We start from the raw sequence: 21787 nt of genomic DNA, 5'->3' as shown, positions 1-21787 counted from the left end.
TGGGGGGTGCGGGGGAGGAGGGGAGGAGGGAGGGAGCTGGGATTGGCATGTGAAGTAAGCTTGTTTCTAATTTAAATAAAAAACTAGTACCTTATTTCCTTATATTTATGTTTTATGATTTATTTTTATGCTACGTGTACGTGTGTTTTGTCTACATATCTCTATCATGCCAGGTGCCCACAGAGTTACACACCATCCTTAGCTGCCATGCGGTGCTGGGAATCAAACCTGGGTCCTGGAGGGGTGGAGGTCAGTTCTCCTCTCCCACTTCGTACGTCCTAGGGATTGCGTTGTCAGTCAGTCAGGCTTGGAGACGAGAGCCTTAATCTACTAAGCCCTCCCGCCAACTCAGGGTTTTCGTTTTGAAATAGTTGCAGACTTAGGAAAAACGTAGCAGAATTATAAAAGGAAAATGAATGTGATGGCCCGTCATCCCTGCACCGGGAGAGAGAGCTGCTGAGGCAGACTGCCCAGAGCTTAGGGCCACCCTGGCCTGTATAATAAGACCCCGTCTGGAAACAAAAGCAAGAAAACACACAAAAGATGCAAAGACGTCTCATGTACTCTGGTTCATTTGTTTTGTTTTGTTTGAGCCCAGAGCTCACGTAGCCCAGCCCAGCCTCAACTTCCTAATCCTCCTGCTTCTGCCTCCTCAGAACTAAGGTTACAGGCTTGTGTCACTATACACTCTTTACTCAATCCTCCAAGTGTTGACATCTTGCATAACCATGTACAATGATCAAAACAAGGAAATACGATCTGATGGAATAGAGTTACCCAGTCACATGCCAATCTTACTTAAGCTGCTGCCAGAAAGTCCCTTTCTCATCCATCAACCAATCCCGAGCTGCTGTACTGTTGTTTCCCTTTGGTCTCCAATCTGAACCATAGACCAGTTCTCTCAAAGGTTGTCCCTAACTGTAAGTCACTTTTTATAAGCTGAGTTGTCTCCTACCCTGGTTTATGCTTTGAAGCCCTAACTCTTGGTACTTCAGAACGTGACTGTATTTGGAGACAAAGACCTTCAAGAAGCCACCCAGTTAAAATGAGGCCACGAGGCAGGCAATGAAATCTGTACTGTGTCTTCAAAAGAGGGATGGACTCAGCGAGAGACACCATGGTGGATTCTCACAGAAGAAAAGCTATAGGCGAGGACTTGATAACAAGGAGGCTGACTGATGGGAGGTGGTGGTGCATGCCTTTAGTCCCAGCACTCAGGAGGCAGAGACAGGTGAGTTTGAGGCCAGTTTGGCCTACTGAGCGGGTTTTTTTTTTCCGAGGCAGGGTTTCTCTGTAGCTTTGGAGGCTGTGCTGGAACTCGCTCTTGTAGACCAGGCTGGCCTTAAACTCACAGAGATCCGCCTGCCTCTGCCTCCCGAGTGCTGGGATTAAAGGCATGCGCCACCAACGCCCGGCTTACTGAGTGAGTTCTAGGATAGTGCAAAGCTATAGAGAACCCTGTCTTGAAAAACAAAAACAAAAAAAGAAGATGGCTAGAGATTTGGATTGGTTGTGCTGTCCTTGCTTATATTCCTAGCACTTGAGAGGGGGAGGCATAAGGGTCAAGAGTTCAAGATTAGTACCAACTACACAGTGAGTGAGTTAGAGGCTAGCCTGTGCTACACAGACTACGACTTTAGTAGCAAGAGGGCTCAGAGGTAGAGGAACTTTACTTCCATCTCCAGAACACACATGGTGGAAGGAGGAATCTGATTCTACAAACTGTCCTACGACCTTCCCACACGCCATGCCTTGCACACTCACACACACACACATACACACATACACACACAGAAAGAAAGGCACAGACAGAGAGCTTGGGGAGGAAAACCAGTAAAGGAAGGAGGAAACAGGGAGAGCAATACTGGAAGGAAAGGGAGACACTGGTTGTCTGTATCTACAAGCCAGAGAAAAAAGTCAGAATACAGCTAGGCATGACCCTGGCCTTCTAGCTTCCTGAACTGTAGGAAACATATGTTTCTGTTGAACCTAGTCTTCAGTATTATTGCACACAAAGGAATTCATCCTTGCTCTAGTCCCCGGGACTCTGCTAGTGTCCGTGTGTTTTGAGTTTCCACACTGCCCACAGAACCGTTTCTAGGGCTCTCATTGTTCCGCCACCGGTCCCAAGAGAATCTGCCAGATTTTCCCCACCTAGGCAAGCTTCTAGCTCAGCAACATATCTGTTTATTACTTATTCCAATTATAGTTTCTATTGTGTGATGAAACACCAAGACCAAAAGGCAAGTTGGGGAATTTTTTAGTTTGGGTTTCTGTTGAAGTAAAGAGAAACCACCACCACTGCAGCAACTCTTTTTTGTTTTGTTTTGTTTTAATTTTTATTTTTAAATTTAAATTTAAATTAGAAACAAGGTTGCTTCACATGTCAATCTCAGGTCCCTCTCCCTTTCCCTCCCCTCCTCCCATGCCCTCCCACCAACCCCCCCAATATTCTTTCCCCTGGGAGGGTGAGGCCCTCCATGGGGGTGTCCATAGTCTGTCATTTCATATAGGGCAGGGCCTAGACCCTCCCCTAAGAGTCCAGGGTGAGAGTGCACCTCACATTGTTGGATGGGAGTCCAAAGTTCATTTGTATGCCCGGGATAAATACTGATCTACTACCCAAGGCTCAATAGATTACCTAGGCCTCCTCACTGACACCCCCATTCAGGGGGTCTTGTTCAGTCCCATGCTGGATTCCCAGGCATCAGTCTGGGATTCAAGAGTTAACCCTTGTCAGGTCAGCTGTTTCTGGGGGGTTAAACCAGCCCAGTCTTAACCTCTTTGGTCATCTGTCCTCCCTCTCTGTTATTGGCTTTCTTGAGTTCAGCTCAGTGCTTAGCCGTGGGAGTCTGCCTCTTCTTCCATCAGCCTGGGATTCAAGAGTTAACCCTTGTCAGGTCAGCTGTTTCTTGGGGTTAAACCAGCCCAGTCTTAATCCCTTTGGTCATCAGTCCTCCCTCTCTGTCACTGGATTCCTTGAGTTCTGTTTAGTGCTTAGCCGTGGGAGTCTGCCTCTGTTTCCATCAGCCACTGAATGAAGTTTCTGTTTCCCAGACTCTCCGGCCGTGGGATTGTAGGCTGGCACTCCCCAGATCTATGTCTAAAATCCATATATGAGAGAGTACATGCCATGTTTCTCTTTCTGTGACTGCGTTACCTCATTCAGGATGGTTTCTTCTAGTGTCATCCATTTGCCTGCAAATTTCAAGATTCCATTTTTTTTTTCTGCTGAGTACTACTCCATTGTGTAAATGTCCCACATTTTCTCTACCCACTCTTCGGTTGAGGGGCATCTAGGTTGCTTCCAAGTTCTGGCTATTACAAATACTCACAGCAACTCTTTTAAAGGAAAACACTTCATTGGGGCTGGCTTGCAGTTTCAGAGGTTTCGTCCCATGTGGTCATGGCGGGAAGCAGACACGGTGCGGGAGAAGGAGCTGAGAGTTCCGCATCTTGACCCACAGGCAGCAGAGGAGACTCTGTAGGCCACACAGAGCACAGCTTGAGCATATGAGACCTCAACGCCTGTCCCCACAGTGACACACTTCCTCCAACAGGGCCACGCCTCCTAACAGTGGCACTCCCTATGAGCCAAGCATTCCAACACTTGAGTCTATGGGGGGCCATACCCATTCTAACCAGAACATTCCATTCTGTGGCCCCCATAGATGTGTAGCTAGAACATAATGCAAGATGCATTTAGTCCAATTTCTGAAGTCCCCACAGTCTCAACAATGTTTGAAAGTTCAGTGTCTTCTGAGATTCATACAATCTCTTAACTGTAATCTATAAAATCAAATCGAAAGTCAGATCACATACTCCCAACATATAATGATACAGGATATACCTTACCACTCCAAAATGGAGGAAAATGAGGCATAATGGAGCATAATGAAGAAATAAATGGACCAAATCAAGACTGAAAACCAGCTGGGCAAACTCCAAACTCTGCATTTCCATTTCTGACGTCAAAACCCTCTTCAGATCTCCAACTCCTTTCAGCTTTGTTGACTGAAACATACTTCTTTCTCTTGGTTGGGTCCATTCCCTGTTAGGAGCTCTCCTGGCATCTCCAGCATCTCAGGGTCTCCATGGCAACACAGGGTTCAGCTTCAACTTCACAGCTTCACACAGTGGCCTCTCCAGGCCTTCACACAGGGACACCCCTGACACATGCCTGGTCTCAGCGGCTTTCCTTAGTCGCAGAGGGGGATTCTATAATCTCTTTTTTTTCTATCCTTGACTCTAAAACCAGAACCACACGGCTGAAGTTTCCAAGTTCTGCTGCTTGCTGGGGCTGGAGCATGCTCTCGTCCAATTACATCTTCATTAGCCTCCTGTTTTCAATGGTTTCCTTCACTGCCTAAGCTTAGCTGGCCTTGAACTCAGATATCCTCCTGTCTCTGTCTCCTGAGCGTAGGGATTAAAGTTGTGTACAACATGCCTGGACCCAAGCTTTCCTTCAATTCCTTTTCACAAGTTGGCAGTTTTGCTGGGTGGGGTCTTGCCGAAGGTCACCACTCCCTTTATTCCATTTAACATCAGGATTTTCTTTAATCTGTCCATCTCCTTGAACATAACACTTAGCTCCATTCCATTTCCTGGTGTCTCTTTTCTCCTTAAGTTGTACATTTTGTAACTTTTCTTTTACTCTCTATAAACTTTTCAGTTTACTCCTATTCACTATAGATCTTCATAAGAAGAAATACTAATAGCAATATAACAGAACCTATACTAGGCTGTTTTGAAATTTCCTCTGCTAGTGGAATTAATCCAAATCTCTTCCTTTTAGTCTCAGGTAGACTTTTTTGAACAAGGGCAAAAAGCAGGCACACTCTTCACCAAAATATCACAAGAAAGATCTCTAGGAGACATACTAACATTCTCCTCTGAAACCTCTTGAGGCAGACCCCACAGTCCAAAACTCCCTCAGCAACACTCTCTTCCATGTTCCTACAAGTATGGCTCATTAAACCCACTTAAAGTATTCAGCTGCTTTTCTAATCCAACATCCCAAAGTCTGCATTCCTCCACACAAAAACATGGTCAGGCTTATCATAGAAATACCAACTTCTGTCTTTTTTTTTTTTTTTTTGGTTTTACGAGACAGGGTTTCTCTGTTTTGGAGGCTGTCGGTCCAGCCTAGCCTCGAACTCACAGAGATCCGCCTGCCTCTGCCTCCCGAGTGCTGGGATAAAAGGCGTGCACCACCAACCAACGCCCGCCAACTTCTGTCTTAGTTTGGTTTTTTTATTGCTGTGAAGAGACATCATGACCACAGAAACTCTTTTTTTTTTTTTTTTCTCGAGACAGGTTTTCTCTGTATTGTTTTGGAGGCTGTCCCAGAACTCACTCTATAGACCAGGCTAGCCTCAAACTCACGGATATCTACTGAGTACTGGGATTAAATGCATGCACTAGTCAGTGGCCGAGCAAGAGGCCCTGAAACTGGAAAAGAGAGATAGTGTCAGTAGCCAAGAGAGAGGCCCAGAAGCAGGGACAGAGAGTGTGCCAACCACCAAGTGAGCAGCTCGTAAACCAGGAGAGAGGGTGTGTGTCAGAGGCCTAGTGGGAGGCCCGGAACCACTGACAGCAGTGGTTTCCAGAAACTATCTTAAGAAGTACTCCTGGGCCAGCTGTGGGTGGTACACACCTTACCCACCTGCACCTAGAGGAGTGATCACTGGAGTCAGGGCACAGCCAGCACCTAGAGGAGAGACCATCGGAGCCTTGGCACCACCTACACCAAGAGGAGAGACCATCGGAGCCTTGGCACCACCTACATCTGGAGGAGCAATCACTGGAGGCTCAGCCCTGCTTGCACTTGAAGGAGCTTTCAAAGGAGCCCCTGAAGCACAGGCTCCGCCTGTGTGGATTGGGGGGGGGGATGTGTAGACAACAGGTAAGAATACACTCAACAACACAAGAGCAATACAGCACCACCAGGCACTAGGGGTTCCACAACAACAAGACCTGAACATCCCAACATAGATGAAACAGAAGAAAACAACCTTAAAAATAACTTTATGAAGATGTTTGAGGCCCTTAAAGGGGAAATGAAAAAATCCCCTTGAAGAAACGGAGGAAAAGACAAACAAAAACTGGGAAGAGACCAGCAAATCCTTTAAAGAACGCCAAGAAAAAGCAATCAAACAGGTGAAGGAAACGGTTCAAGACTTGAACACTGAAATAGAGGCAGTAAAAAAAGCACAAACTGAGGGAATTCTGGAAATGGAAAATCTGGGTAAATGATCAGGAACTACAGATGCAAGCATGAACAACAGAATACAAAAGGTGGAAGACAGAATCTTGGGCGTTGAAGATATGACAGAGAAAGTAGACTCATTGGTCAAAAAAAAAGTTAAATCCAACAAATTCTTAACACAAAATATCCAGGAAATTTGGGACACCACCAAAAGACCAAACCTAAGAATAATTGGGATAGAAGACGGAGAAGTCCATCCCAAAGGCACAGAAAATATATTCAACAAAAAAAGCATGAAGAAAACTTTCCCAACCTAAATAAAAACATACCTGTGAAAGTACAAAAAGCTTACAGACCAACAAATAGACTGGACCAAAAAAAAAGTTCCCTTGCCACATAATAATCAAAACACTAAACATACAGAATAAAGACAGAACATTAAGATCTGCACAGGGAAAATGGTCAAGAAGCATATAAAGGCAGGCCTATCAAATTACATGCAAGTTCTCAATGGAAAAAATGAAAGCAAGAAGATCCTTGTCAGGCATGAATGCTAGCCCAGACCACTATAGACAGCAAAGTTTTAAATCACCTTAGATTGAGTAAACAAGATATTCCATGACAAAATCAGATTTAAACAATACCTATCCACAAATCCAGCCTTACAGAAAGTACTAAAAGAAAACTCCAATTCAGGGAAATTTGCTATACCCACAAAAGCACAGGCGATAGATAATCTCACACCAGCAAATCCCTAAGAAGGGGAGCACACCGGCAATACTGCTATCAACAACAAAAACAAAAATAACAGGAACTAGAAGCCACTGATCATTATTATTTTTTAAAAGATTTATTTATTTATTATGTATACAGTGTTCTGGCATGCATGCCAGAAGAGGGTATGAGATCTCATTGTAGGTGGTTATGAACCACCATGTGGTTGCTGAGAATTGAACTCAGGACCTCTGGAAGACCAGTCAGTGCTCTTAACCTCTGAGCCATCTCTCCAGCCCGCCATTGGTCATTATTATCCCTCAATATCAGTGACTCGATTCCCCTATAAAAAGACACAGGCTAGCTGGGCATTGGTGGCGCACGCCTTTAATCCCAGCACTCGGGAGGCAGAGGCAGGCGGATCTCTGTGAGTTCGAGGCCAGCCTGGTCTACAAAGTGAGTTCCAGGACAGCCTCCAAAGCTACAGAGAAACCCTGTCTCGAAAAACCAAAAAAAAAAAAAAGACACAGGCTAACAGATTGGATATGAAAATAGAATCCATCCTTCTGCTGCATACAAGAAACATGCCTAGAAAAAAAAAAAAAGAAATATGCCTCAATGTCAAAGACAGAAGTTACCTCAGAGCAAAGGGTTGGGAATTTTCCCAATCAAATGGACATGAGAAACAAGCTGGTATAGCTATCCTAATGCCTAACGAAATAGACTTCAAACTAAAATTAGTCAAAACAAATGGAAAAGGTCATTTTGTATTCATCACAGGAAAAATCTACGAAGATGAAGTCTCAGTTCTGGACATCTATGCCCCCAAATACAAGGGCACCCTCAATTGTAAAAGAAACATTGCTAAAGCTTAAATCACACATCAAGCCCCACACACTAATAGTGGGCGATTTCAACACCCCACTCTCACCACTGCACAGGTCTCCCAGAGAGAAACTTAACAGAGAATAAGGGAACTAACAGATGTTATGACTCAAACGAGCCTAACAGACACCAAAACATGAAAGAATATACCTTCTTCTCAGCACCCCACAGAACCTTCTCTAAAATTGGCCACATACTCAGTAACAAAGCAAACATCAACAAATACAAAAAATTGGAATAAACCCATGTATCTTATAGGCCTTCTGTGGCTTAAAGTTAGAATTCAACAACACGAACTGCAGAAACCGCATAAACTCATGGAAATAAAACAATGCTTACCTGAATCACCCAGTGGGCCAGCTCTCCTCTCCCCAAACTTCAGGTCTTAGAAAGGGACGTGGGGACTGCCACGTGGAAGAGGCACCGGTTGTCAGAGAAAAGTGAGGTTGTCAAGTTAACTTTAAATATCAAATAGTTTTTTGTCATAAAAGAAATATTGTGCATATTTACACTAAAGGTCTCTTTGTCCAAAGTGTAACATTAGCTGGATACACTGTATTTTTATCTCTTTTGGTAAATCTGGCAAACCATAGAGGAATGGGATGAATGTTTGTTGGGAATCGCTAACGTGTGGGCCAGTTTCCTGCACTGATTCATCACTGGCCATAGATACTCAGCAAATTCAGGGATTGGTAACGACCTGGAAAGACAGACATCTGCCAACACCTGGGTGCTCTTTATCATGCAGGTCAACCGGATCGACTTGATGGGAGTTGAAAGAAAGGGAAATGAATACTCAGATGTCTCTGGTGGACATGCCTATGTCACTGTATGTTTGCCTCTGCTTAAAAGCCATTAAAACATTCTGGGGGCTGGAGAGACGGGTCAGTGGTTAAGAGCACCGGCTGTCCTTCCAGAGGTCCTGAGTTCAATCCCCGGCAACCACATGGTGGCTCACAACCACCTTGAATGAGATCTGGTGCCTTCCGCTGGCCTGCAGACAGAAGACTGTATACACAACAAATACATAAAATATTTTTAAAAGCCATTAAGAAATTCAGTAGTGACAATTTATCAATCAAATAAATGTTAGAAGACCCATATTACTTTCAAATTAAAGATGTTTCAAGATCAATGACTTCATTACATGGTGTTCTATAATCTGTGCTTTCGGAGCCCTCTGGCAGTAATAAAGGGACACATTCATCTGCCATTAAGTTCCATTGAGGGTAGAGGATGGTTGGGACCCCAGAGACCCAGTGAAATGTAAAAGGGGAGTTTCTTAGGAACTCTCTCCGTGAGAAGTAAGCACTGATGTGGGAACAGAACTTCTATTTACAACCTTGGATAACATTAAAAAAGCATTTAGATGATTACAATGATGCTGTTATTACTTCATTTTGTATAAATGAATTAGAGTTTAAGAAAACCACCCACTGGGCCACAGTGTCTAAGACATAACCTCTTTTGTTAATCTCGACAATAGAAAGACTGTTATGCCCAGAAGTCATTGAGACCAAAGGTCACCCCTCAAGAGAGCTGAATGATCTCTCCAGCTCCACTTGTAGCCATGACATAAGTCCCAAAGCCAAGCAGTACAGACACCTCTGACCCAGGAGCTACACCCCTGCAAAACACTCCTGCTGGCCTTGCTATAGACAAGCCTCTGATGTGGGCCCAGCTGGCAATGGCTGCCGAAGTTGCTTTAAGAACGTAGAGGCCACCTTTGTCCATGTCAAACTAACGGAAACCACCACACCTTTGCTTGGGCCTCAAGTGTGTCCTAAGAGTGACTCTTTGTGAAAACAGACCAGGGAGGGAGGAAGACAGAAGGAATGTTAGTATATGTCAGAGGGAAACACTGGGAACCCTGACCAAGGGCCACATGGAAGGGACAGAGGCTGACAAGATTTCCCAGTGGGTAAAGACGCTTGCCACCCAGGTGGGGCACATATGACGAGCTTCCACACTGGCACCCGTAACCCCCTACCAAAATAGATTAATAAATGTTTTCTTAAAGGAGAAATCCCAGAGTACAAACAAGGAAAGGCAGGTGCTATACAAATGATCTGCAGAGAATCATGGTCATCCTGGTCCAGCGTCTGTCACCGAGCCTCGGGCCTTTCCAACCTTGGTCTATTTCCCACTCTCGAAATTGCTTCTCTCACGAGTGGATGACATCGGCCCGACTCTCTGTTCAGGGACACCAGTGCCTGGCAATCCAAGGTGGTACCTTTGAACCCCAATCCATACTTATAACACACCAAGTACCATCAAATGCCATCAGAACATGACAAGGGCACTGATGGCGAAGTCCTGTGTATATGTCAATAAAGCACTGTCGGCCAATAGGGAAGCACGATAGGTGGGACTAGGAGTCGAGGAGGATTCTGGGAAAGAGAGACACAGGCAGTCATGATGTAGTCACCATAGGAATAAGAGGTCTGGACCCTTTTCTACGGTAAGAGAGATACTTAGATTAGCAATTATGGGGTAAATACTTAAGTCAGAGCTAGCCAGTAAGAAACCAAGCAAACGGCCAACAGCTTTATAATTAATATAGCCTCCTGTGTGTTCATTTGGGACTGATGCGGCTCTGGAACCAGGCTGGTGGGAAGGCTGCACTCTACAGGATGCCATTTTCCTCTGCCTCTTGTGTGTCCTTGTTTGTTACATGTGTGCAGGTGTGAGGACAAGCTTGCCTATTGGCTGGTCTGAAATTTTCTATGTAGGCCAGGCTGGCCTGGAACTCAGGACATCTTGCCTTTGCCTCCTGATGGTTGGGAATAAAGGTTTGTACCACCATGCCTAGCTTCCACCTTGTTTTTTTAGAAAAGCTCTCCTATGAAACCTGGAGGCTATGACCAGCTAGATAGATGGCAGGTCAGCTAGCTGCTGGGATCACTCTGTCTTCCCCCACACATACCTCCAGTGCTGGGGTGTGTGCTGCCTGACACTGATTTTACCTGTTGGGACTCACAGCCCAGATCCTCATGCTCTCTGAACATAAATCATGGAGAGCCAGCCAGGTCGACCACATATGTAGAGACCACAGACCCTCCACTCTTCCCTGCCTCCAGTCACCCTTCTCCACTTCCGCTGCCCTGCATCTGTGCCCTGTGTGTATTGATGAACACTTATATCTGAGTCTGTGGCCTTCTAACATTGGGCTACCTTGTGAATCAAGTGTTCTTTTCACCCGGCAGGCACGGATCCTAGAGCTTCAAGCCTCCTAGGTGCATGCTCAGGCTCTGGGCTGTACACTTTCTGCAGAACTTGTAGGTTCAGCTGGACATGCCACACTGTGAGCAGGGCAGGCTGGATTTGATGAGCCGTTGCTCTGAGGTTCCAAGGCGGGATAGAAAGGTGGAAAGTTAGGAGGCGTAGGAAGTAGGAAGGAAAGGAAGCCCCTCAGCCCCTGGTCTAGTGTACCCTTCCTGGGAGTCAAGAGGCTTCATCACTGATTAAGCCAAAACTGCCTTCAGACAAGATGTGTTCTCCTGAAGACATCTTCCAGAGGACCTGGGTTCAATTCTCAGCACCCATACGGCAGCTCACAACTGTCTGTAACTCCAGTTCCAGGGGATCTGACACCTTCACACCAATGCACATAAATGAAATTTAAATAAATTATTAAAAATTCATCTTGTTACCAGAAGCTTGCTCTCTGCTCTCTTCTCTTCCCTGGTCCTGGTGACCACCATCATGTGAATTCAGCCGAGGTACATAGTATAGAAGACAAAGTTTATGAGAGTTTAACATGAGACACCCTCAAGTGTTATAGGATTTCCTGCCTGATTTCACAGCTTCCATGCCCCAAATGAACACACAGACGCTATATTGTAATTATATATTAATTATGAGACTGTTGGCCAATGGGTTGGGCTTCTTATTGGCAGCTCTGTCTTAATTATTAACCCATAACCACCACTATCTATGTATTTCCACATGGTCTCGGCTTACCAGAGAATGCCAGGCCTACAACTCCTTTGGCTGCTACGTTGTGACTCGTCTGGCTGGCTCTCCTGCCTGCCTTTCCCAGACTTCTCCTCCTCTCCTAGTCCTGCCTATCTTCCTGCCTCATTGGCCATTGGCCCAATAGTGTTTTATTCATCAACCAATAAGAGACACATATATAGAAGGACATGCCCATCACTCAAGTTTAAAAGTAGGCAGTTATCAAAGGGGCCATCGTACTGATCTGAATGTTTAAGTAGCCTTTATACTGTTTAATAATTATTAAAGACTTTGGAACAAATGGCTTTTCTGAGGGCTGTTTTGCTGTCCAAGTAAATGACAGTCTCATTTGGATCAATTCTAAATAGAGGGATAATGTAGTTTGGTTCTAGACAGAGTTCGTGTAGCTCAGGATAGCCTTTTAAAAAAAAAAGATTTATTATGTATACACTGTTCTGTCTGCATGTATCCCTGCAGGCCAGAAGGGGGCACCAGATCTCATTACAGATGGTTGTGAGCCATCATGTGATTGTTGGGAATTGAACTCAGGACCTCTAGGAAGACTAGCCACTACTCCCAACTCCTGAGCTACCTCTCTAGCCCTCAGGATAGTCTTGAACTCATCACATAGCTGAAGATGACCTTGAATTTCTGGTCCTCTTTCTCAGTCTCCTAAGAGATGGGATTACAGAAGTGTATCCTTAGTCATGATAGGCATTGTGTATCTGCTCTTTACCAAATAAAGCCCTCTATTAGACAGTGTGATGGTTTCAATAGTCAACACAATTTAGAGTGGCCTGGGGAAATAATCTCAGTGAAGAACTGTCTAGATCAGGTTGGCCTATGGGCACATCTGTGGCACTAATTACATTAATCGAAGTGAGAAGGCCTGCCTACTATGGCTGAAACCATTCCTATGTTTGGGTCCTGGACTGTTTAAGAGTAGAGAAAGAGAACCATGTGTATTCATTCTCTCTCTTCTCTTAAAGATATTTAGATTTACTTTACTTTATGTGTATGAATGTTTTGCAAGTGTGCTTTTATGTGTACCACATGTCATGTCTGCCTTCTGGATTTCCTGGAACTGGAGTTATGGGTGGTTGTGAACCACCTTGTGGGTTCTGGGAATGAAACCCAGATCTTCTGAAAAAGCAGCAAGTGCTCTTAACTAGGAGCCACTCTCTAGCCCCCTCTCTCTTCTCTTGACCTGGGATTTGATGTGACCATTTGCTCTAAGTCCCTGCTCCCTAATCTCCACAGTTATGGATTGCAATCTGGAATTGTAAGCTAAAATAAACTTTTGTGAGGGTGTTTCATCACCTGGGACAGACGGTCTTTTGGGAAGTTCAAAATGTCATTCTTTTGTCCAAAACTCATGGAGCAGAGCATATAAAATAATCTTAGAAAGAAAAGTTGGGCATGATGCTACCCATCCGTAATTCCAGATGGAGGGAGGGGAATCCAGAGCTCAAAGTCATCCTCAGCTACATAGGGAAGCCAAGACCAGTCCGGGCTATATAAAACCCTGCCTGTAGTTAAGAGCTCTGGTTGCTCTTTCAGAAGTCCTGAGTTCAACTCCCAGCACCAAGATGGCAGCTTTCCGAGTTGCTTGGTATTCTGGCCAGAGTAACAATGAAGTGAGGAATATGATGTGGAGATCCAAATAAGGCCTTGAATTCTGTTTAATTCCCATGCTCTGATGCATATGCCCCTTTCCAACAAGTCCACAGTGATTGCTACCTCCTGCTCCCTTGGTCCAATATGCATAGTGTCATCAATATAGTGCATCAGCGTGATTCTTTTTGGAAGAGACAGATAATCAAGAGCCCTTAAAAACTAGCCGGGCATTGGTGGCGCATGCCTTTAATCCCAGCACTCGGGAGGCAGAGGCAGGTGGATCTCTGTGAGTTCGAGGCCAGCCTGGTCTACAAGAGCTAGTTCCAGGACAGCCTCCAAAGCCACAGAGAAACCCTGTCTCGAAAAACCAAAAACAAAAAAAACCAAAAAAACAAAAACAAACAAAAAAAACTAAGTAACGACAGAGGGCTGGAGGGTCGATATACCCTTGAGGTAAACTTCCTGTGGTCCTTATGAACAGATACGCAGGAAAAGCAATTGCTAGATCAATAGCTGCGTAGCACGTAGCAGGAGATGTGCTAATCTGCTCGAGTAAGGACACCACATCTGATGCAGCATCTTCAATCGGTCCTGGCTTGTTTAAGTCTTGAGTTGTCACCTGTCACTCTCCACTATCCACCATCTTCCGAACTGGCCAGGTAGGACAGCTAAAGAGAGATGTGGGAACCACTACCCCTGCATCTTTAAAGTCCTTGATGATGGCGCTTTCCACACTTCCCCAACGGATGCATTATTGTTTTGGGTTCACTATTTGACTTGGCAGAGGCAACTTCAAGACTTCCATTTGGCCTTTCCAACCACAATAGTTCTCACTCCACAGGTCAGGGAACCAATGTGGGAATTTTGCCAATCTGTGAGTATACATTCTGGAACTGGAGAAGTAACCAGAGGATGAATTCTCCAGGACCCACTGGACCCATGATGAGTCAGACTTCAACCAAAACACCATTAATCACATGACCTCCATAAGCCCCTACTTAAACGGGAAAGCTACAATGTTTCTTGGGGTCTTGTGGAATCACCATCTGTTCAAAACCAATATCACATACAGAGAGCCTGTACTAAAGCCTTTTATTTTTATGATGACCAATTGTTGACCTTAACTCCTGAGCAAATGGGGTCAGCCCTATTCAGAAAGTCATTTCCTGTACCCATATGTTGTAGATTAAAGCCTCCATTTTCTTCGGGCGTTGGTAGCGCACGCCTTTAATCCCAGCACTTGGGAGGCAGAGGCGGGTGGATCTCTGTGAGTTCGATACCAGACTGGTCTACTGAGTGAGTTCCAGGACAGCCTCCAAAACAATACAGAGAAACCCTGTCTCGAAAAACAAAACAAAAAAAAGCCTCCATTTTCTTCTGTTTCAATATTTCAGGTTTTACACTGATACTTGATTCATTTGGAGTTGGTTTTTGTGCAGGGTGTTAACATATGGGTCTAATTTCATTCTTCTGTGTATGGACAGCCAGTTTGCCCAGCACCATTTGTTACAAAGTGTGTATTTTTGGAATCTTTGCCAAGTATCAGATGACTGTAGCCACCTGCACGTAAGACTGGCTCTTCTGTTCTGCTCCACTGACCCACAGGTCTGCGTTTGTGTCATCTGGTAGAAGGGACCCTTACCTGAGAAATCACCTCCATTAGGTGAGCTGTGGACAGGTCTGTGGGACCCTCTGTACCCTTTCCCCTTCCCCCACTTTTTATCAGTCTACTTTGTTCCCCAGACACTGTCACTTCTACACTCACACATACACACATGATCTTTCTGTGTCTATATAAAATCTAGAAACCTCGAATGAAAGAGAATATGAAAGCAGGCAGGCTGTGGTGTCCTTACTCGAGCAGATTAGCATACCTCCCGCTATGTGCCATGCAGACATTGACCTCCTGCTATGTGCCATGCAGACATTGACCTCCTGCTATGTGCCATGCAGACATTGACCTCCTGCTATGTGCCATGCAGACGCTGACCTCCCGCTACGTGCCATGCAGACATTGACCTCCCGCTATGTGCCATGCAGACATTGACCTCCCGCTATGTGCCATGCAGACACTGACCTCCCGCTATGTGCCATGCAGACATTGACCTCCCGCTACGTGCCATGCAGACATTGACCTCCCGCTACGTGCCATGCAGACACTGACCTCCCGCTATGTGCCATGCAGACGCTGACCTCCCGCTATGTGCCATGCAGACGCTGACCTCCCGCTACGTGCCATGCAGACGCTGACCTCCCGCTACGTGCCATGCAGACGCTGACCTCCCGCTACGTGCCATGCAGACGCTGACCTCCCGCTACGTGCCATGCAGACGCTGACCTCCCGCTACGTGCCATGCAGACGCTGACCTCCCGCTACGTGCCATGCAGACGCTGACCTCCCGCTACGTGCCATGCAGACGCTGACCTCCCGCTACGTGCCATGCAGACGCTGACCTCCCGCTACGTGCCATGCAGACGCTGACCTCCCGCTACGTGCCATGCAGACGCTGACCTCCCGCTACGTGCCATGCAGACACTGACCTCCCGCTATGTGCCATGCAGACATTGACCTCCTGCTATGTGCCATGCAGACACTGACCTCCTGCTACGTGCTTTGCAGACACTGATCTAGCAATTGCTTTTCCTGGGTATCTGTTCATAAGGACCACAGGAAGTAACTGGCCTATAGTTTGCAAGTACAGCAGTATACCTTTAGAGTTTTAGCTCAAGGGTATATTAACTCTCCAACCCTCTGTCATTACTTAGTTTTTAAGAGATCTAGATTATTTGTCTCTTCCCCCCCCCAAAAAAGCATACTGAACAATTTTAGAGATGACAACTCTAACCTAGAGGTAGCAACCCTGAGAGTGCTCATGTCTTAGGAGCTAATACAGTTTTTTTTTTGTTTTTTGTTTTTGTTTTTACGAGACAGGGTTTCTCTGTATTGTTTTGGAGGCTGTCGGTCCAGCCCGGCCTCGAACTCACAGAGATCCGCCTGCCTCTGCCTCCCGAGTGCTGGGATTAAAGGTGTGCGCCACCACTGCCTGGCTCGAGCTAATACAGTTTTTAAAGAAATGAAAAAACAAAAACAAAAACAACCCCCATGCTTTATTGTTAAAATACAGGTAAAGTTCTGGGCGCTTAACACTCTGTCAAACAAAATCAAACAAAGAATTGAATTGCCATCGCTGTGACAAAATTACACACACAGGCATGCTGTATGTATGTAAAGAAACAGGCTGCCCAGGACTCACACATAGCTAAGATGGTCTCAAACCCCTGATCCTCTGGTTTCTACCAGCCCAAAGCTAGGATTATAGGCAGGCACCCCTTCACCAAGCTTTTTTGTTTGTTTGCTTTGTTTTGTTTTGTTTTGAAACAAACCCTCACTCTAAACCAGAATCACAATTCTCTTACCCCAGTCTGGTAGGACTTTTGTGCTAGGAAAAGACAGGAGAGAATATGCCTGAATGATAATTCATTTCTTTTACCTGTATTGTAACAATAAAACATGGGGGTTGTTTTTGGCTTTCATTTCTTTAAAAACTGTATTAGCTCCTAAGGAAGCAAGCCAAGACATAAGCACTCTCAGGGTTGCTACCTCTAGGTTACTGCTGTAATCTCTAAAACTGGCCAGTGTGCTTCTCTAAATGTTGGAATCTATCTTTTTAATCACTTATTTATGTTGTGGAGGGACACACCTGTGCCACGATATGCATAGAACACTGTTAGGAGTCATTTCTTGCCTTCTGCTTTGTTGAGGCAGGGTTTCTTGTGTTTTTTCCTGCTGGGGCTTTCAGTACTCGAGGATGGCTGGACCACAAGCTACTGGTGGATTCTCTTGTCTCTGCCTCCTGCCTCACCACAGAGATGCTGGGATTACAGGTGTGAGTGTGGCCTACACCAAATTCAGGTCATCGAATTTGTGCCTCCCCACTTTTGAGATAGTGTTTCATTGTAGCCGAGGCTTGCCTTGAACCTACTACAAAGATGATACCGTCCTTAAATTTCTAATCCTCCTGCTCCTAACTCCAAATTGCTGGGATTACAGATGTTCACTAGAACTGCCAGATGTGTTAATTTAGAAACTACTGAGGGTTTTGTCATCATTTACACTATCACTCCTATCACATTTGAATCCTGATTTTGTTTTTTTTTTTCTCTTGGGGTTTCTTTATGTCTAAATACTACATTTAAGGCTCTATATAGCTGAGCATGGTGGCACATGCCTGTAATCCCAGCAGTTGAGAGGCTGAGGCAGGAAGAGTGCTGTGAGTTTGAGGCCAGCCAGGGATACATAGTAAGACTCTGTCTCAAAAGCAAATAAAGCCCCTGGCAACAGGAGTAGCAGTAGTAGTAATAATAATAAAAATAATAATAAAGCTGTCTTCACTTAGCCCTTTTCCCATCTTTATTACATCTTTATTCCGTGTGTGTGTGTGTGTGTGTGTGTGTGTGTGTGTGTGTGTGTGTGTGTGTGTCACTGTCCCAAGACAGAGGTCAGAGGACAACTCCACAGTTGGTTTTCTTTCCACCACGTGAGTCCCAGGGATCAAATTCAAGTCCAGGTTTAGTGGCCATCTCTATAGCCTATGAGCTGCTTTTTTTAAAATATTTTTTTTGTTTTTAATATTTAGTGTGTGGACAGCCACATGCAAGTCAGAGGATAACTTGCATGAGATAAGTTGGTTCTCCCCATCCATCATATAGGTTTCAGGGATCAAACTTGGGTGGTCAGTTGCAACCACCTTTTCTAGCTGGCCCCTTAGTTCTGTTTTGTCTGGAGACAGGTTTGTCATTAAGTAGCTATGACTGGTTTGGAGTTCCATATGTATCCTAGACTGGCCTTCAATTCTTGGGGGAATCCTTGCGCCTCGTCTAAAAGTTGAGTCTCTCTCTCTTTCTTTTTTTTCTTTTTGATTTTTTGAGGCAGGTTTCTCTGTATTGTTTTTTTAGAGCCTGTCCTGGAACTCGCACTGTAGACCAGGCTGGTCTCGAACTCACAGAGATCTGCCTGCCTCTGCCTCCCGAGTGCTGGGATTAAAGGCGTGTGCCACCACCTCCCGGCAAGTTGAGTCTTTAATAATATTGAGGTGTAATATATCAACATATATATTGATGGATGGTTATCTGAATACATATGTGATCAAAACAAGTATCAGAAAATAAATGGTAACTGGGTAATATAGCTAGTGGGCACAATTGCTCACTGCAATTCTTTCGACTTTTCTAAACAGTTGGAAAAATTTCCTAACACATTGTTTTACTCAAGCAGGAGCATATTCAATTTTCAGTGTTTCAGGGGTACCATTTCATCATCCCCCCCTCCCCTGTAACAAGCACTCTTCCCCCCAGCCTGGTCCCAGAGCTGTGTCAGGACGCTACATTAATTATTAAGCTGTTGGCCGTTTGCTATGGTTTCTTATTGGCTAGCTCTGACTTAATTATTAACTCATAACTGCTAATCTATATACTTTTACAAGAACTTGTCTTTCCGAGGATGCCATCCTGAGGCGTCCTCTCTTCCCAGAATCGCATGGTGACTCCCTACTCCTGACTGCATTTCCCAGAATCCTCCTCGACTCCTCCTCCCACCCATCTGGCTTCCCTATTGGCCAACCGTGCTTTATTTACCAACCAGTAAGACAGACAGACACAGAAGACCATACCCTATCACCCCCCCACTTTGTTTTTTTTTTTTTTACACGGTTCTTTGTCAAGTCACTGGTTTTCCCACTCTAGAGCAATACATATGACTTCCTTTGCTAGGAGACACGTTTATTAACACAAGCCGGCCAGCTATCGAGAATGCAAAGCCAAGACCCGGAGCAGACAGATATTAATTACACTGCCCGATGGCCCAGGCTTGAGAGGCAACGGCGTAAAGACAGGAAGAGGGTAGGGGAGCTTTGTGGCTTTTTGAGTCACCATCAGTACTCTGGCCACGAGTGACCACAACGGCGGACCCTCCAGCAGTCGGAGCGAGGGAGGGAAACAAATCCTGCGGGCTGCTACTCTCTTCAACACCTAGTGGGAGTGCAGCGGGACAGCACCCCTGACATGGAAAACAGCGATCCCCACCTCCCAGGCTGGCGTGGCACACGACGCAGAGGCAGCAGACAGACAGACAGACAGACAGGCAGACAGACAGGCAGGCAGGCAGGCAGACAGGCAGGCAGACAGGCAGACAGACAGGTAGACAGGCAGACAGGCAGGCAGGCAGACAGACAGACAGACAGGCACACAGGCAGGCAGACAGACAGGCAGGCAGGCAGGCAGACAGACAGGCAGGCAGGCAGACAGACAGACAGGCAGACAGGCAGGCAGACAGACAGGCAGACAGACAGACAGGCAGGCAGACAGACAGGCAGACAGGCAGGCAGACAGACAGACAGGCAGGCAGGCAGGCAGACAGGCAGGCAGACAGACAGACAGGCAGGCAGGCAGGCAGGCAGACAGGCAGGCAGACAGGCAGACAGGCAGGCAGGCAGGCAGGCAGACAGGCAGACAGGCAGGCAGACAGACAGACAGGCAGGCAGGCAGGCAGGCAGACAGGCAGGCAGACAGACAGACAGGCAGGCAGGCAGGCAGGCAGACAGGCAGGCAGACAGGCAGACAGGCAGGCAGGCAGGCAGGCAGACAGGCAGGCAGACAGGCAGACAGGCAGGCAGACAGACAGACAGGCAGGCAGGCAGGCAGGCAGGCAGACAGGCAGGCAGACAGGCAGACAGACAGGTAGACAGGCAGACAGGCAGGCAGGCAGACAGACAGACAGACAGGCACACAGGCAGGCAGACAGACAGGCAGGCAGGCAGGCAGACAGGCAGGCAGCAGACAGACAGACAGACAGACAGGCAGGCAGGCAGGCAGGCAGGCAGACAGGCAGGCAGACAGACAGGTAGACAGGCAGACAGGCAGGCAGGCAGACAGACAGACAGGCAGGCAGCAGACAGACAGACAGGCAGGCAGGCAGACAGGCAGGCAGGCAGGCAGACAGACAGGTAGACAGGCAGGCAGGCAGACAGACAGACAGACAGGCACACAGACAGGCACACAGGCAGGCAGACAGACAGGCAGGCAGGCAGGCAGGCAGGCAGACAGACAGACAGGCAGGCAGGCAGACAGACAGGCAGGCAGACAGGCAGGCAGGCAGACAGGCAGGCAGGCAGACAGACAGACAGGCAGGCAGGCAGACAGACAGGCAGACAGACAGGCAGGCAGGCAGACAGACAGGCAGGCAGACAGACAGGCAGGCAGACAGGCAGGCAGACAGACAGGCAGGCAGACAGGCAGGCAGACAGGCAGACAGGCAGACAGGCAGGCAGACAGACAGACAGACAGGCAGATGACAGGCAGGCAGGCAGGCAGACAGATAGACAGACAGGCAGGCAGGCAGGCAGACAGGTAGACAGGCAGACAGACAGACAGGCAGGCAGGCAGACAGGCAGACAGACAGGTAGACAGGCAGGCAGGCAGACAGACAGACAGACAGGCACACAGACAGGCACACAGGCAGGCAGACAGACAGGCAGGCAGGCAGGCAGGCAGGCAGACAGACAGACAGGCAGGCAGGCAGGCAGACAGAGAGGCAGACAGACAGACAGACAGGCAGGCAGGCAGGCAGGCAGACAGACAGACAGGCAGGCAGGCAGACAGACAGGCAGGCAGACAGGCAGGCAGACAGACAGGCAGGCAGACAGGCAGGCAGGCAGACAGACAGGCAGACAGACAGACAGACAGACAGGCAGATGACAGGCAGGCAGGCAGGCAGGCAGACAGATAGACAGACAGGCAGGCAGGCAGACAGGTAGACAGGCAGACAGGCAGACAGGCAGGCAGGCAGACAGGTAGACAGGCAGACAGACAGACAGACAGGCAGACAGGCAGACAGATCATTATCACTGCTCCCCCCACCCCCACGAGCCATCATTGTGACATGGGGGAGGACGCCCCACCAGCGGTCTCAGCTTGGTCCCCGCCTGGACCTCCGAGGGAGGAGCTGACAGAAAGGCCCCGGCCCCCGGCCCCCGGCCCCCGCACCCGCTCCTGCTCCCACCGCTCGACCTCACAAACTAACCCGTGGCCCGTCGCCCTGCGCATGCGCCGGGGGCGGGCGGGCGTCGCGGGCGGATGGACCATTCCATTCCTGACGGGTGTTGAGGGCGGAGCGCTCGGGAGCCCTGACTCTGAAAGCGCTTCCCAGCCGCCACTGCCCTCCGCAGTGCGTGGCGCGTGGTGACCGCTGTAGTTCTGCCTCGGTGGCCGCTGACAGGGTCCCTGGCGAGGTTGGCTGTGGATCGCTCCATAGGCTCGGCCACACCACCCCCGCCCGCCTGGCGGCGTTGGGACCGGCCGGCGTGACGTCAGACTACGGAAGCCCAGGGAGGCCCCGCCCAGCCAGCCCGA

General features: G+C 47.4%; 1 long non-coding RNA gene across 1 annotated transcript; it reads right to left on the bottom strand.

The window, feature by feature from the left end:
- Positions 1–3343: 3343 nt before the first annotated feature.
- LOC121135163 lies at positions 3344–21766 on the bottom strand. The gene is made up of 3 exons (XR_005872371.1): positions 21459–21766; positions 8147–8211; positions 3344–3482 (listed from the first exon to the last, which is right to left on the bottom strand). It is a non-coding gene; the product is annotated as an uncharacterized LOC121135163 (long non-coding RNA).
- Positions 21767–21787: the final 21 nt, after the last annotated feature.

Source organism: Mesocricetus auratus, unplaced genomic scaffold, assembly GCF_017639785.1.
Source record: "Mesocricetus auratus isolate SY011 unplaced genomic scaffold, BCM_Maur_2.0 Super-Scaffold_100031, whole genome shotgun sequence".
NCBI lineage: Eukaryota > Metazoa > Chordata > Mammalia > Rodentia > Cricetidae > Mesocricetus > Mesocricetus auratus.
This window is presented reverse-complemented; position numbering and strand designations above follow the sequence as displayed.